This window comes from Cryptomeria japonica, chromosome 6, assembly GCF_030272615.1.
Source record: "Cryptomeria japonica chromosome 6, Sugi_1.0, whole genome shotgun sequence".
In the NCBI taxonomy this organism is placed as follows: Eukaryota; Viridiplantae; Streptophyta; class Pinopsida; order Cupressales; family Cupressaceae; genus Cryptomeria; species Cryptomeria japonica.
This window is the reverse complement of record NC_081410.1, coordinates 412,933,886-412,950,486: the sequence shown is the minus strand read 5'-3', so window position 1 is coordinate 412,950,486 and position 16,601 is coordinate 412,933,886. Positions and strand designations below refer to the sequence as shown.

The 16,601-nt window shown below is 35.8% G+C and overlaps 2 non-coding genes across 2 annotated transcripts; both read left to right on the top strand.

Annotated features, from left to right (window-relative positions):
* The first annotated feature begins 302 nt into the window (after nucleotides 1-302).
* Nucleotides 303-384, top strand: TRNAS-GCU (transfer RNA serine (anticodon GCU)). Its single transcript has one exon. It is a non-coding gene; the product is annotated as a tRNA-Ser (tRNA).
* Nucleotides 385-741: 357 nt separating this feature from the next.
* Nucleotides 742-897, top strand: LOC131039531 (U1 spliceosomal RNA). Its single transcript, XR_009104665.2, has one exon. It is a non-coding gene; the product is annotated as a U1 spliceosomal RNA (small nuclear RNA).
* Nucleotides 898-16,601: the final 15,704 nt, after the last annotated feature.

Below are 16,601 nucleotides of genomic sequence, written 5' to 3'. Positions count from 1 at the left end.
TAGAAACCTTGATCTTACTTATCATTTCTACTTCGTTATGAGCTAGCACCATCCTGCCCTATGGATCATAAGGCTTGGCGACTCTCTTGATGAAATCAATATTTATAAAAGCATTTGGCACCATGACCCTAACCTAGTCTATAGTCCATGCATTTGACATTGGGGCATGGGATTATCTTTTCTTATACTAGTGCTTCAAAAGGTACCACCTTCGAATAGGAATAGTGGCATCTTTGCATGCACCTGCACTATCGAGCAAACTAGTTTTAACATATTATAAACCATAAGATGCCCAACAGAACGTCGCTTTGGCCGAGTGGTTAAGGCGTGTGCCTGCTAAGTACATGGGGTTTCCCCGCGAGAGTTCGAATCTCTCAGGCGACGTTGTGGTATAAGCCCTTTGGTAACGTATTTGATACAGTGTAAATTTTGTGTCGGCGAGTCCGCAGCTTTTTTAAGTTTATCTTAATGCAGCAGAGTGACGTTCATCCTATTTTGCACTTGGGATTTGCTGCCATCCCTCGTCTTTCCTTTCGTATTCTGCTGAAGATATCTGTGAACTATCTATGCAATGAATGGGGACAGCTCTGGTACGTCCACACTGTCCAATAGAGTATATGTTTTGGTGAAAACTGCTGGCATTATGTTTAAATGATACCAGCGGCGGTGTAATTGATCCCACATGAATGAGGAGGAAGAGAAGAGGGAGTACAAGTAGGAGGAGAGGGGTACGGTTCAAGCATACTTACCTGGGCGGGGTCAATCGGTGATGAGGAAGGCCGATGGTCTAGAGAGAGCACCTTCATTGCACATAGAGAAGGGGGCTCTGTCTATCATCTCCCATTGTGGAGAATGAACGTCCTCTCTCGATGGGATTTGCCTTGGTGCTGACTAGCGTTGTTATTTGAAAATTAGTTTACATAGTGAAGAAGGCCTGGCAAAAGCGTTTGTTTACATGATTAGGAGACAGAGGAGGAGGCAATGAGGGAGAAGAGGGAGTACAAGTACGAGGAGAGGGGTACGGCTTAAGCATACTTACCTGGGCGGGGTCAATCGGTGATCAGGAAGGCCGATGGTCTAGAGAGAGCACCTTCATTGCACATACAGAAGGGGGCTCTATCTATCATCTCCCATTGTGGCAGAGATATCCTCTGATTCTGTATTTATATGGGAATATAATCTATTAATGGGTGCAACAGTAAAATGGCTTGACGTTAGTAAATTTTGGTGGATAAGGTCATAGTTACAATTTTACCTTAAGTAAATCTAGCATGTCTGTTACATCTTTCCCCTAATTGCTTTCGTTTGGAGAAGGGAGATATAGCTTTTCAGAATTATGAGAAGAGAGTATAGTTTGAACTTGTATAGAGAAGCTATCTTGAAAAGAAATACACACCTATTAGCTTGCAAATACCACATATGTGAGCTTAGATAAATTGCTTCTTTCAAATAATCATACATCCACTCCTTTCAAATGAGTAGATTTATGTATAATTATTTCAAATAATCATACATCCACTCCTTACTATCAGTATTATGGATAAAATTAGTCCTATTCTTAAACACTAGTAAATAGAGTAATGCATGATAAGGAAAGTAGGAAAGTACTTATTGTTGAATATGCATAGCGGTCAGGGTTTGCATACTTTTGATGCAATACATTATCTTTAGTAAAGGATTGTGTCAAGAAATATCTTTTATTTTTATTCTTGTCGTATGGTAGTATCAAATGAATTGTGATTAAAAAGAAAGTTATGGATAAATTGAATTAGAATGTTCTTAGTTAAAAAATATGTAATCTTTTATATCAATAAAAAAATCTCCACTTCTTTATCTAAAACATTCTAATTTATTCACATATGAATTGTGAAAATACCAAATACCATAACTTTATGAATATAAGTTATTTATGTTTAACACCTCTATTCAACACTTAGAATATCTACCAAGTCACATCAATAACGACACTTCCCTTGAGAAAATGTGAAATGGATGAATATTTTGAAGACGCATTCACGATTAACACAACCAACATAGCTTTAATGGAGGAGAGTCTGTCCTGTCTCATAGTGTACAGTGCGTAATAGATAAATTTTCAAAGGAGGAAAATTTCCAAAATTAGGAAGGGAAAGAGAGAGTATAAAAATGGTAAGGCAAACAACACAATATGTGCTTTTGGCCCATTGATTAGGCCATTTTATGTGGAGTAGGCGCAGGATGATTTTGTGTCTGCATCATTTAAAAACCCAAGTTTGGCGTTGTTTTTAATTGTTTGATTCAATGCAGCGGAGCCACACTAATCCTTGCCTCTTGATGGCATTTGCCCTGCTGCTGAGAAGTGTTGTAATTTGTACCGCGGGAGTAGAAAATTAGTTTACAAAGTGAAGAGAGGCTTGCAATAGCTTTTTTTTATACAATTATCTAGATTTGTATGATTCAATCATGAACATATGATATTTTTTATTGTTTTTAAGCTAGTATATATATCTTAAATTTAATTTAATTTATATAAAATATGTCAAGAGATCTCTTTCTAGAGGCACCTATTTGACTTTAGGGTGTAATTTCATTAAAATAGACATTTCGAGAAGGATATCTCTCAGCGTATTTTATATAGATTAAATTAAAATTTAAGGTATATAATTATAGAAATAAATCAATATATAATTATATAGTATCCTTTTTATTAAAATAAAATATATTATAATATTATTACACGAAGATATATGAAATTTTATATATCTATTTAGACTATTTTTAATAATATATATGTGTTGCAAGATCAAAGCAAATACGAAAATCTAAGATATATTAAACTTTATTTAATGCCAAGTATTATGGTTATGGTTAGTGTTAGGGTTAGGGTTAAGGTTAGTGTTATGGTCGGAGATAAGGTTTACATCATGGTTCGGGCTAGGGTTATGATTAGGCTAGAGTTTACGGATAGGGTTATGATAATGGTTAGGACTTATATCATGGTTAGGGTTAGCATCAATGTTAGGGTTTGGTTTTGGTTTAGGATTATGGGTAGGGTTAGGGTTAGGGTTAGGGTTTAATATTAGGGTTAAAATTATGGTTAGGGTTAGGGTTTAGTGTTAGGGTTACAATTATGTTTAGAGTTTGTAACATCAAAGGTAGGGTTAGTGTAAGCATAATTATAGCTAGGGTTAGGGTTAGAATTATAATTGGGGGTATGGTTAGGATTAAGATTTGGTTTATGGATATGTTTTGGATTAGAGTTAAAGTTAGTATTATGGTCAAGGTTAAGGTTTACATCATGGTTAGGGTTGTGATTAGGGTTAGGGTTTAAGGTTAGGGTTATGATAATGATTAGGGTGTATATCATGGTTAGGGTTAGCATCAAGGTTAGGGTTTGGTTTTGGTTTAAGATTATGGTGGTTAGGGTTTACGATTATGGTTAGTGTTAGGATTTAGTGTTAAGGTTAAGTTTGTGGTTAGGCTATCGTGTTAGGTTTACAATTACGTTTAGGGTTTACATCAAATTTAGGGCTAGAATTATGGTATAAATGGTTCAATTACATTAAGATTAGGGTTAAATTAGTATTAAAGTGTAATTAAGATTAGGTTTGGGCTAGATTAAGGTTAGGAATAGATTAGGATTAAAGTTCAGTTTGGATTAGGGTTAAGTTTACGGTAGGATTATTGTCAGGGTTAGGGTTTATGATTATGGTTAGGTCAGTGTTATGATTAGGGTTAGGGTAAGGATTATGATTACAGTTATGGTTTGGGGTTATAGTTAGGTTTATTGTTTAGATTATGGTTGGGGTTAAGGTTAGGTTTAGGATTATGGTTAGGGTCATACTTAGGATTATGGCTAGGGTTAGGGTTTACATCATAGCTAGGGTTAGGGTTAGGGTTAGGGTTAGGGTTAGGGTCATGCTTCACATCATGATTAGGGTTAGGTTTAGGCTTAGGGTAAGGATTATGGTTAGGGTTATGGTTTACATCATGGTTGGCATTGGAGTGAGGGTTAGGTTTATGGTTAGGCTTAGGGTTACAATTATGGTTAGGATTATGGCTAGGTTTAGGGTTTACATCATGGTTAGGGTTATGGTTAAGCGTTAGTGTTAGGATTAATGTTAGTGTTTACATCATGGATATGGTTAGGGTTAGGATTTGCATCATGGTTCAGTTTAGGGTTATTACTTTTGGATTAGGTTTTAGGTTGAAGATAGGGTTTAATTATGTTTAGGTTTCATTTTAGGCTTAGATTGTCATAAGGGTTCAATTACAATTAAGGCGAGAGTTCAATTAGGATTGGAATTAGGGTTATGGTTAGGATTATGACTAGGGTTAGGATTTACATCATGGTTAGGGTTATGGTTAAGGGTTAGTGTTAGGATTAATGTTAGTGTTTACATCATGGATATGGTTAGGGTTAAGATTTGCATCATGGTTGGGTTTAGGGTTATTACTTTAGGATTAGGTTCTAGGTTGAAGATAGGGTTTAATTATGTTTAGGTTTCATTTTAGGGTTAGATTGTCATAAGGGTTCAATTACAATTAGGGTCAGAGTTCAATTAGGATTAGATTTAGGGTTATGATTCAATTACATTGGGGTAAGGCTAGAGTTTAATTAGGGTTATGATTCAATTAGATTACCTGGTTAGGGTTGAATTAGTATTAGAGTTCAATTAGGATTAGGGTTTGGGCTAGATTAGGGTTAGAATTAGATTCTAGGATTATAGTTCAATTATGGTCAGGGTTTAGTTTAGTGCTAGGGTTCAATTTTCATTACAACTTGATTATGGTTAAGTTTAGGGATATGGTTCAATTATGGTTATCTTATGATTTAATATTTAGTTATGGGTTTAAATCTAGGGCAAGATTTAAGTAGAGATAGGTCAATATGGTTAGGTTTCAATTATGGTAAGATGAGGTTTAGGATAAGAGTTATGCTACAATTAGGGTTACTATTCTAAGATAATTCTTGGGTTCAATTAGAATTAGTGTCATGGTTCCTAGCGAGGGTTCAATGAGGAATAGGGTTAGTATTACAATTCATTTACAATTTAACCAAGGTTAGGTTTATTGTTAGAATTCAAATAGGGTTAGGGTTTACAGATAAGGCATGGTGTGAGGGTTGGAATTATATAACAAAGCTTGATTTAAAGGTAAGAGTTAAGGTTTACTTAGGGTTATGATTATGTTTGTATAAATGCTCAATTAGGGTTAGGGTTCAATTAGGTCTAGATTACATGTATATTGTTAAGGTTAGTGTTTGATTATAGTAAGGTTTTAATTATAGTTAGGGTTCATATTAGATTTCAATTGGGGTTAGAATTATGGTTACGATTCAAATACATTAAGCTTATAGTTAAATTAGGATTAAATTTCAATTAATGTTAGGGTTTGGGATAGAATTCAATAAGTCTAGCACAACACAACTCCCGGGTTTGTGACATGGCTTAACTGCCTCTTGTGGATTCTATAAGTCTAGTGGTTGTATCGGACATTAATAGGTTGATCTTTTGGTGCAACGACAACCACACTTGTAACAAGTGGTATCAGAGCTTGGTCACAGGTTCAAATCCCTCACTTGGGTTGGGGGGGGATTGTTGCAAGGTGTGCAACCTTGGTCTCCTTGTTTTGTGCAGCACAGTGCTCAAGTTTGTAAAATGGCTTAACTGCTTCATGTGGATTCTATAAGTCGAGTGGTTGTATCGGCCATTAACAAGTTGATCTTTTGGTGTAATGGCAACCACACTTGTAACAAATATATGGGTAGAGACAGATGAAAATATAACAAGATAGAGATACAGTGATAAATGGAAGAATAAATATGGAGAGATAGAGAGAAAAAGAGATATAGATATAGAGGTCTAGGAAGAAGGAGATGGAGAGAAAAATAGGGAGAGAGATGGATGGATAGAGGGGGAGAGAGGAAGATAGAAGGATAAAGGAAGATAGAGAAAGAGAGAGAGGCGGGGGGAGGGCAACTAGACATAGAGATAAATAGAGTGACAAACAAATAAATAGAAGTACATATAGACAAATAGAGATGGAGAGACATAGGGAGAGAGTAATAGGAGGAGATAAAAAGAGGGAGAGATAGAGATACATGAGAAAAGGAAGGGATAGATAGATAAAGAAATATAGAGAGAAAGGGAGGGAGAGATGGAGAGAGGGGAGAGATAAAAAGAGGTAGGGAAGGAAAGGGAGAGAAACAAGTAGAAAAGTGAGAGGGAGAGAGATAGGTAGAGTAGAGAGAGGGGGGGTGGAGATGGGTGTAGATAGATATGGATGGGAAGAGATATAGAGAGAGAAGTGAGAGAGAAATAAAGAGAAAAGTGAGAGGGAGATATAGAGAAATGAAGGTATAGATATAGAGTAGGAGAGATGGAGTGAAGAAGAGAGAAAGGACGTGATATGTGAATAAAAGAGAGGTAGAGATAATGAGATATAGATAGAGGGAGAGAGATCTAGGAAGATAGAGAGACAAGAGACAAGAGTGAGAGAGGTGACATGAACAAGTAATAGAGAGCAGTATAGAGAGGGAGAGAGATGGAGGGGGAGATAGAGATAATGAGATTTAAAGATAGATATAAAGGAAGAAAGGGTGAGAGATAATGGAGGTAATAAAGACAAGTAATGGAGAGATAGGGAGGGGGAATGATACATAGAGAGATAGAGATAGAGAGGGAGAAATAGGGAGTGTGTTTATGTGTGTGTGAGAGAAATAGATATAGAGATAGGGAGGAAGAAATAGAGAGAGTGTGTATGTGTGTGTGAGAAAAATAGATATAGAGATAGGGAGGAAGAAATAGAGAGTGTGTATGAGAGAGAGATAAAGAGATAGAGATGGAGATAGAGATGGAGATAGAGATGAGATAGAGATGGAGAGAGACATATATAAATAGATAGAGAGGGAGAGAGAGAAATAGATAGGATAAAGTAGAGAGAGAGAGAGAGAGAGAGAAGGGGGGAATGATGATAGGTCATTGAGTATTATCTAAAACATTGATTTTAAAATGCACATAATTTAATCCAAAAAAAAATTGCAAGTATTCATGAATAGTAGAAAGCTCATACAAACTCAATATTAACAAATGAAAATTTATTATAAAATTCATAGATAGTTAAATTATTAAATTAAATTAAATTAAAAAAATTAAAAAAAGATATTTCAAATAAAATATTAAAAGAAAGATAAAACTATATTAAAAGCTATTAAAGCTAAAATTTTATCTTTTATATTAAAAGCTACAAGTCAAACCAAACTTAAAAAGTTAAAATAAAATGAAATCTATTAGAAAGGTAAAATATTTTTTTAGATTTTGATCACAGAATTTTTTTATCATCTTGATATCATAGGCTATGAAAGTTCATGTTTTTTATGTAACTTATTACTATTTAAATTATCTTAATTTTTTTAATCAATAATTTTGAAAAAAAAAAAATCTAATAGTAAAGATTTTCTTTAATATATATGAATGATTTTTATTTTTTTAATGTTATATAAATTAGTATGACTTCACTTTTTGGTCATCTTTTCATAAATCAAAAAAAAAAAATTAAATGATAGATATGAAATTTGTATATTTATTAAATATTTTTTAATCACAGTAATCAAAATTTTAAAATCATTCATTGATTAAAAAATTATTTAATATTTTCTTATTTATCTAAAATATTTTATATTAATTTAAAAGTTATCTTTAAGTTCTATTTTAATGTATTATTAATAATATGTTAAAAAATTATTTTTCTTTCAATTATCTAAAATATATTGTATAAATTTAAAATACTCTTTAAAACTAATATTCATATTTACATGTCCACAAAGCGTGAGCGATTCTCCTCTGTTGGAATATGACTGAGCGATTGCGCAGTGTGGCAGTCATCCTTTCTCCTCTGCAAAAGCATGTTTTCACGTTTATTTTGCCCGACTTTTCTCGTCATTTCGTTTACAGGCAAACACAATTCTCGTGGTCCAATTAGACCGTTGAACCGACTTATAAATAGAAAGGAGGTCTATGTTTATGTTCATGTTCATCAAAGTGTAATTGACGGATGAGTTTGGAATAAATACTGGTGAACATGTCCGCCTTCGAATCATTGGGCAAATCACTGATGTGGTAGCCTCTATGTCAATCCGTTTTATGCAGCAGCAAGCGGGTTGTCCAACAAGCGCAAGAGTATAGTTTCTAGTTTCACCTCCTGCAAGACGTCGGCAAGGATGCGAGCATGTCTGTTTCAAAAATGAAAATGCGGAGGTAATGAAGAGTAGTGTAAAATAGGATGTCTTATTTACTTGTATACAGTAGATAGTGTAGTGCTGCATTTGGCCCTGTTGGCGGTCGTGGAGAAAGTCACATTACCAAGGAATGTTCGATGTAGTGGAGGGCAAAATTGAACAGTGGAAGGGCATGTGCGAAGAGGCGACGGCTTCACATGTAGATAATTGTGCATGTTCTTCCACGTTCCACTGACTTCACTGAAGAGAAAAGTGGAAGTTGAACACTTGTGCTTTTCAATTGTAACTTGGAGGCCTCTCGTGTTGGGTATATGAAGCCCAACGGACTTCTTTTCCCTCTTTCTGCCTCTGTCTCTTCATATTCTTTTCGATTGCTTTCTTATAAGAATGTAGACTTCAAACGTTGTAACGCTAGCTGAAGATATTAGCTACTGCAGATGTATATCTGTTTCAAACAGAGATCAATATATAATTTCCTCTGCTTATAGTGGACGTAACCAATTGGTGAACCACGTTAAAAAATTCTGTGTTATGTGTTTTGTACATTTGTCTTCTGGTTTTGATTTCTTCATCTGCACATTCTTTTGTTTTCTTCATTAACAATTGGTATTAGAGTTCGGGTGAAGCTGAGTGGCATTTGTATGCGGAAAAAGCGGGTCGATAGAACTCAATATGTGAAAATATTCTAAAAGGACTTGTCCACACACACAGGACTTCTTGGTGCAAGCTATGGAGTAATGAAGTATTACTCAGCTTCCCAAGGTTGGTCCCATGGTTCTCTATCTTACAATGTCCCTCAAACCAATGTTTTTGCTCTCAGATCACTGAGCAAAATGGTTTAGGGATGGCAAATGTAAGAACGAGGGATGCTTTGATAGATTTTAGTATGAGATGCATCCTAAGCTATACATGATTCTAAAAATGCAATAAACTAGATTATAAGATGACAAGGTTAGTATAAATACTCTCTTAGCATACTATATTAGTCTATGATTGAGCTAAATGATAAAGAAAGTATTCTAAACATGCATGTTTAGACTAATTCCTGATTTTAAAGAGGATAAAATGATGAGCATAAAAATGATATATGAAAGCTTGAATGTATTTGAGCATAAATGTGATACTACAGATTTGGAGGATGATTCAAAATGGAGGAATGAGAGCTCTATTTATAGCAAAAATAGGGCAATGGATGGTCAGGATTGAAAGAGTTGATCAAAGGTTGAGTTTGAAAGTTGGGGATCCATGTTTGCAATTTGCACCAATGAAATGGTGACAAATGTCAACATAGGGTTGGGTTGAGAGAAGGGGTTGGAGGCATTAAATGCCTGAGAAAACCTTATGGTTATCTAGAGATAAGGGTTAAGCTTAAGTTAAGATTACCCATTGGATTAAGAGTTAATCCAAGGATAAACCTTTGTGCAAATGATTAAGAGATAATCATGGTCAAAGCATTAAAGGGCTGATGAGACCCTTGGGTTGGATAAAGGTTGAGTTAAAAGAAATTCTTTAACCATGTAAGAGGGTTTGAGTTAACCATTAATAGTTATGAAGACTTTGGGGAATTTAGTGGTTGAAGGCTTGAAGCCTTTAATGGTTATCAAAGACTTTGAGGAAATAAGTGGTTGAAGGCTTGAAGCCTATAATGGTTATCAAAGACTTTGAGGATTCGAGAAGTGACCTCCCCTTGCTTAGGGATGTGACAAAGTTTAGAAGAAGGGTTATGCTAATTAGAAGCGATTAGAAGAGTCTAGAAGAGATTAGAAAGGGGTTTAGGAAGGCAAGTGGGAGATGTAGGATTTTGCAAGTGGATGGAGGGATAATAGGATTTAATTGAATTTAATGAATTTTATTCAATTTGGTTGCAATTTGGGGAAATTAAATAAATTAGATTTATTCAATTTAGGATAAACTATTTAATTAAATTTGAATTTAATTAAAAGTGGATAGGAGGAATTTAATTGAATAAAATGATTTATTCATTAAATGGGTATAGTGAATTTAATTTAAATAAATTGAATAATTTACTTAATTAAATAGAGGAATGCGGGTAATTTAATTAAATTGGATTTAATTAAATAGAGAAATGAACATAAAATATTCATTTGGGAATATGGCCATTTTTATATGTCTACAGCATTCATTAAAGAATTTCTGGAATAATGGAGGAAGCGAAGATAGAGAAATTTGCAAGGAAGAATTTCAGTCTATGGAAAGTGCAGATGGAATCACTTTTGATTAAACAAGACCTCTCGCTCATGCTTGAAGGGAAAGCGAAGAAGCCAACAACAATGGCTGATGAAGAGTGGGAGAAATTAGACAAGAAGGCAAGGGCAACAATTTTTCTTTCGCTGTCTACTAATGTTCTTTTCAATGTCTCAACTGAAAAGACAACAAAGGCTTTATGGGATAAACTTGCAGCCATGTATGAAATGGCATCAAGTTTTCATCATGAAAAATTTATATAGTCTAAAGATGAGGGAAGGAGGAGTCATGGCAAATCACCTCAAGGAATTTGATATCCTTATCAATCAAGCAATTTCAGTAGGTATGACTCAAGATTATGAGAGCAAAGTTATCCTGTTATTATGTTCTTTACCAAGCAGTTGGGATGGAGTTGTGACAGCAATTAGCACTTTGATGTCCGGTAAAAATAAATTGGTTTTTGATTATGTTGCAGCTAATCTTCTCAGCGAAGATATGAGAAGAAAGAATCAAGAATCCTCATCGAGTGAAGCCTTAGCCGCAGTGAGCATTGACAATAATGGAAGAAGTCGTGATAGAGGAAAATTTGATAATAGAAAGAGATCCAAATCTACTAAAAGATCGAAGTCTAGGGGCAGAAATGGCGATTGTTGGTTTTGTGGTAAGTTTGATCACAAAAAAAAAAATTGTCGATCTTACAAGAAGGCACAAAAGAAGGTGCGGGACAGCGAAGTTAATACAACTTATGACAAGAATGATAGTGTTCTAATCCTTTCAACATCCTACCATGCTACTTCATGCACAAGGCCTTCATAAACTACGAAGAAGGTCAATTTGGAAGGGTTTTTCTAGGTGATAATAAATCTTATGAAATTATTGGTAAAGGTGATATTTTGTTACAACTGGAAGGTGAGAAAAAATGGTTGTTAAAGGATGTTAGACATGTCCCAAAGTTGAAAAAAAAATTGATATCTGTTGGTCAATTTTTTGCACAAGGATGTCATGTTAATTTTCTTCTGGATACGGGTCAGTGCAAGAAGATGAGTCCACTTTTTGGCCAAAAAGTGGAAGTGTTTTCCCTAATTTTCAGATTTTGTCTCATTTGAGCTTATATTTTGAAACACTTAGAGATTGAATCTTGGAAAAAGTCAGTAATATAAAAGATAGCCCTCTGAGTGTACTTTCCAAATATATAATTTATTTTAATACCCACATAATAAAAAATAACTTTTTGAATGGACTTCTGAAAACTATGTTTTAAAAATGTCTGTTTCAGGACCATACCATGCATGTGTACGACCCACACTTTTTGACACAATTAAAATTATTTTCTCAAACCGTTTTGGGAAATAGTTTGTAACACACTGAAGATTGATGAGCATATTTTTTTGTATTTTTTTTTCCAATATTTTTTTTTTTATTAATTTTTTAATGGACGTAATTATCTTTTTAAAAATTTGGCGTGTACGACCCACATAATTTGATGTAAACTTAACATTTTTTGATTTTTTTTTTTTTAAATACAAAAGAATTTTGTGTAGATTGATGACATATAATTTTTTTTCCAAAATTCTTTAAAATAAAAAAGTTATTAAATTAAGAAAATTAGTTAATATTTCAAATTTATGGACTTGATTTAGTATAAATTAAATGAAAAATAGTTAAAATAATCAATTTTCAAATAAATTTACATATTTAGAATCTAGACAGTATAATCTGAAATGGGTTTTAATTTCGTATAAAAATTCTCTGATTAAAGGCTCGTAAACTATTTCTGAAGTTCATATTTGTGCTTTCATTCATGGAGATTTGAATTTGCAGGTCCATGTCTCAGGTGTGGCCATCCCAGGCCTATCCCGGGCCTAATCCCGAGCCAAGTGGCGGGTTGTGGAATCAACTTCCACAAAATGGGCCCCCATTTTCAAACAAGGGTGGCTTATGGAAAAAAAAGGAAAAATGCCATTTAGAAACGGGGGCCCGCTTTTAAACAAAACGGGGGCCCGTTTTTTAGAAACGGGGGCCCGTTTTTAAAAACGAGCCCCCGTTTTGTTTAAAAGAGGGCCCCCGTTTTAGAACAAAATGGGGGCCCGTTTTTTTTGCTTCGGACCCCCGTTACCTTTCGGCTCGGGAGCCCGAAGCATAAACGAGCCCCCGTTTTTTGAAAACGGGCCCCTGTTTATAAGAGCGCGTTTTCCAACGCATGGACTTCCATGAATTTGTGACTCATTACCTTGCACTTGCCCATACTTGGAAGGTGACCCAAGGATCCATGTTGATTGCCAAAGGTAACAAAGTGGGTAGTCTCTATGTATTTGAGAGTTGTGGTAAAGTGGGAGCTACAATAGCGGGTGAAGACAACAAATAAAGTCTTTGGCATCAAAGGCTTGGACACATGAGAAAGAAAGCACCCAATGTTATGCTCACAAGGGATCAACTTCCGGGTCTCAAAGGAGATGATTTGGTTGCAGCATTTGTTGAGCGATTTAAAGTGCAAACAAGATAAGTTTGCTTTGTTCTATGATTGTAGCAGTGCCATTCAAATGGCTAAAAATCCTATATTTCATCATCGTAGTAAACATATTGACTTGCAACATCATTTCATTCGCAATGTGGTTAAAGAGGGCAAAATGCAAGTTGTAAAGATTGACACTATAGTTAATCCAACTGAAGCATTGTCAAAGATAGTTACCAGAGAGAAGTTTGAGTTTTGTCAAGCTTCTCTCGACATTGTCAAGATGTGACAACGAACTTTAAGTGGGGAATGTTTCGTATGATGTAGTAGTCGTTGAGCTTCAAGTGGGAGATTGTTGGGTATATGAAGCCCAACGGACTTCTTTTCCCTCTTTTTTCCTATGTCTCTTCATATTATTTTCGATTGCTTTCTTATATGAATGGAGACTTCAAACATTGTAACATTGGTTGGAGATATTAGCTATTGCAGATGTATATATGTTTCAAACAAAGATCAATATATAGTTTCCCCTGCTTATAGTGAACGTATCCAATTGGTGAACCACATTAAAAAACTCGTGTTATGTGTTTTGTACATTTGTCTTCTAGTTTTGATTTCTTCATCTGCACATTCTTTTGTTTTCTTCATTAACATATCGTCTCTATATTTATTAAAAGTACTTATGTAGAACAACAATGTACTCCATTCAGACTTTGTGTTCCTCATGTAGGCACTGGAGTGTTCACTTGACTCCTTGCAAGTGTTACTAGCTATATTTGTGGGTGACTAAGGTGCCCTCTATGATCAATTACAAACATCTGATCTCTCCCATGTATATTCAATTATCGTATATATTTTTATAAGTACTATTTGGTTTATATATCAGATAAGACTACATTTTGTTGTCTACTATGTGTTCTGTATGCATCTTCTGAATTTAATTTACTGTTCAATTGTGTTATCATATTCTCTACCGAATGACACAAACAGTACAACCAATATGTGGAGAGATCAGGATCTCTCAAGCTGGGTGGACCCAAATACAATGCACACAGAGATTGTTGTCTCAGTTCCCAAATAGCTGGGAACACACCCATAGGATTAAAGTCAATAACACACAAGGAAACATGCAAACTATTTGCTTTCTATGAAACTGGACTGGAGATTACAAAATAAAAATTACAAACTATAAACTAACTACATATTACAAATCCTATAGGCAGCAATCAGGAGCTTCTATGCTCTACACAAAATGGAGCTTCTCTAAGCTCACTACAATGCTCACTCGGAGTTGTTCACAATCAATAGAAATCACTGATTAACTGACAAAACAAAGAGTCAAGAGCTATCTTTCTCTGCTGGAAAAACATACACAAACACACGGGTTGTTGTCGTTGACAATATTCTCTGCATTCACTCTGGAGCTCCACTTCTTCTCCATTGATCTGTTGATCTCTCTTTGCTTCTCTAACTAACTGGAGAATGTTCTCCCTTTTGTCTATATGTTGTCCATTCAAAATTCCTCCCTGAATTACAAATTCAAAATGCTCAGCTACCTCATTAATTATTTTGCAGCCTTTTATTGTTCACATCCACGTCAGGAGCAGTTGGGTGAAAATCCCAACCAAATCTTCTCCATGTTGTTCTTCTTCAGCACTCTCCTAACAGGTAGGTGGGTAGATATTCATTGGGAGTTGATTGGGTGGCCATGAAAATAAATTCCAACACAATAATATTCCTTAAACATTCTCACGTAGCTTTCTTTTTGTATTCCTTTTTTAAATTGTACATTGGTAGATAGTAACGTGAATGGTAATAAATGTCTCACATGTATACTTCTCTAGTTTTCATTGTCTAATTGCATACTATATAGATTAACACTAACTATACCACATCACATTCCTCATTCAATTTCACAAACGAAGCTTTTGATGAACCTGTTGTATGACAAATGATTAGTATTGGAAGACTACATAGTAGCACAAACAATTGGATAACACATAATCACATTTACCTTTGATTAAGCATGTCAATGTGTATTCGTTTCTATTCATATAATATATTAGCCACTATGTGTCCCCTACACACTGTCACGGGGCTAGACCGACCTGCTGCCCAAACAAGCTTTTTCCTTCCAAAGGAGGTGCAACCTCATGCAGCACTGGCAAACCTTACTCGTGACTCCCATTGCGGACAAGTCCTTTCTTGCTCCCAGACTATGCCTTCCCTTGTCAAGTGTCCACCACCTGACCACATTAACACACACCCATGCGGAATAGAAGTGCATGCCAACCCTCTCACAGGTCTCCTTCATCCCGATGCTCCTAGCACTCCCTTCAAGTCCCTAACTCTACTCTAGCACTATCTTGTCACACCACCCTTTCACCCTCAGTACAAACTTACAGGTCTCCTCCATGCCTTCGTCTCCCGAGTCCCCCATAAGACCCTAACTACTAACATTAACCCCATCTGGAACTCCTTAAGTCCTCCGGCTCCAACTTTTCACACTCCCTGAGCATGCCCAGTACTCCCACAACACTGGCACCCCATGTTGGCCTCCCTCAGCTCCTTAGAACCCTCAATCACCAAACATACCTCATGGGATGACTAGACTCTTTGATCTAGCTTCATTTTCATCCAACCAAGCTCCAACTGCATTGGGCCCTGGTCTAGGTCTACATGACTTCGCTGGTGAACCCGGTTCCATGTACATCCTGTGCACACTAACCAACTCCATGCAAACACCCAGTCTAAGCTCCTCAAACTCACAGATAACCTTGCACTCCTACTTGGGCTTCAAGCTCTTTCCTCCATGATCCAGCCCAATATCCTTGGTCACTGAACTCTTCTTCAACTTGGTTGTGCTCCCAAAACAACTCGCCTATGGAACATGTACTCTTTTCGGTCATGCAACTCATCCATCTTCGTCACCCTTTTGCACTCACCTCATGGCTTGGCTCAACATGAGCACACTTTCGGAACCCTATCCCTATTGCCACAATCAACCCCCACTCTAGGGCCTTGGGATCCCAGACCTCAATGCAAATTCCACTTTAGGTAACCTAGGTGCGTTCCCAACTAATCACCCCACTTGTTCCACAAGACACATGGACTTATGGCTTTGCAACTCAACCCACATAGCTCACCCAACTCTCAAGCACCAACATTCTGACACAGATAGCCCTTTGCACGACCATCCCCCTTACAAGATCTTGGGTACTCCATTTCCCCAATTGGGACAATCCATTGCACGATCATCCTCCTCGCAAGGGCCTAAGTGTTAGGCCCAATATGGAAAGCTAATGTACTGAGAGGGGAGGGGTGAATCAGTACTTAAAATCCTTTTCTTAACAATATCTTTACAGTTATGCATGAACTAAATAGTGCAGTAACATAATATAATGCTAAAACAAATAAATAACAATCATACATGATTCACTCCATAACACATATATTTTGGTTACGCAGAAACTCTTGGTTAGAGAGAAAAACTGTGGTGGGGATGGCACCCACAACTTCACTACTACAATAATAAAGGTTGCTCAGTTAGAGCTACATGTTTAGCTATTTCTGATAGCTTACCCTGTTAGGAGTATCAAGATCTATTACATCTACCTTGCTAAAGGATTTTACAACACTTAATCTAAATGCTACACATGGTTAGAGGCTTTATAATTTATAGACTTGATTAGAGTCTTTTACCCTGTTAAAGGTTTCTCTTACAAC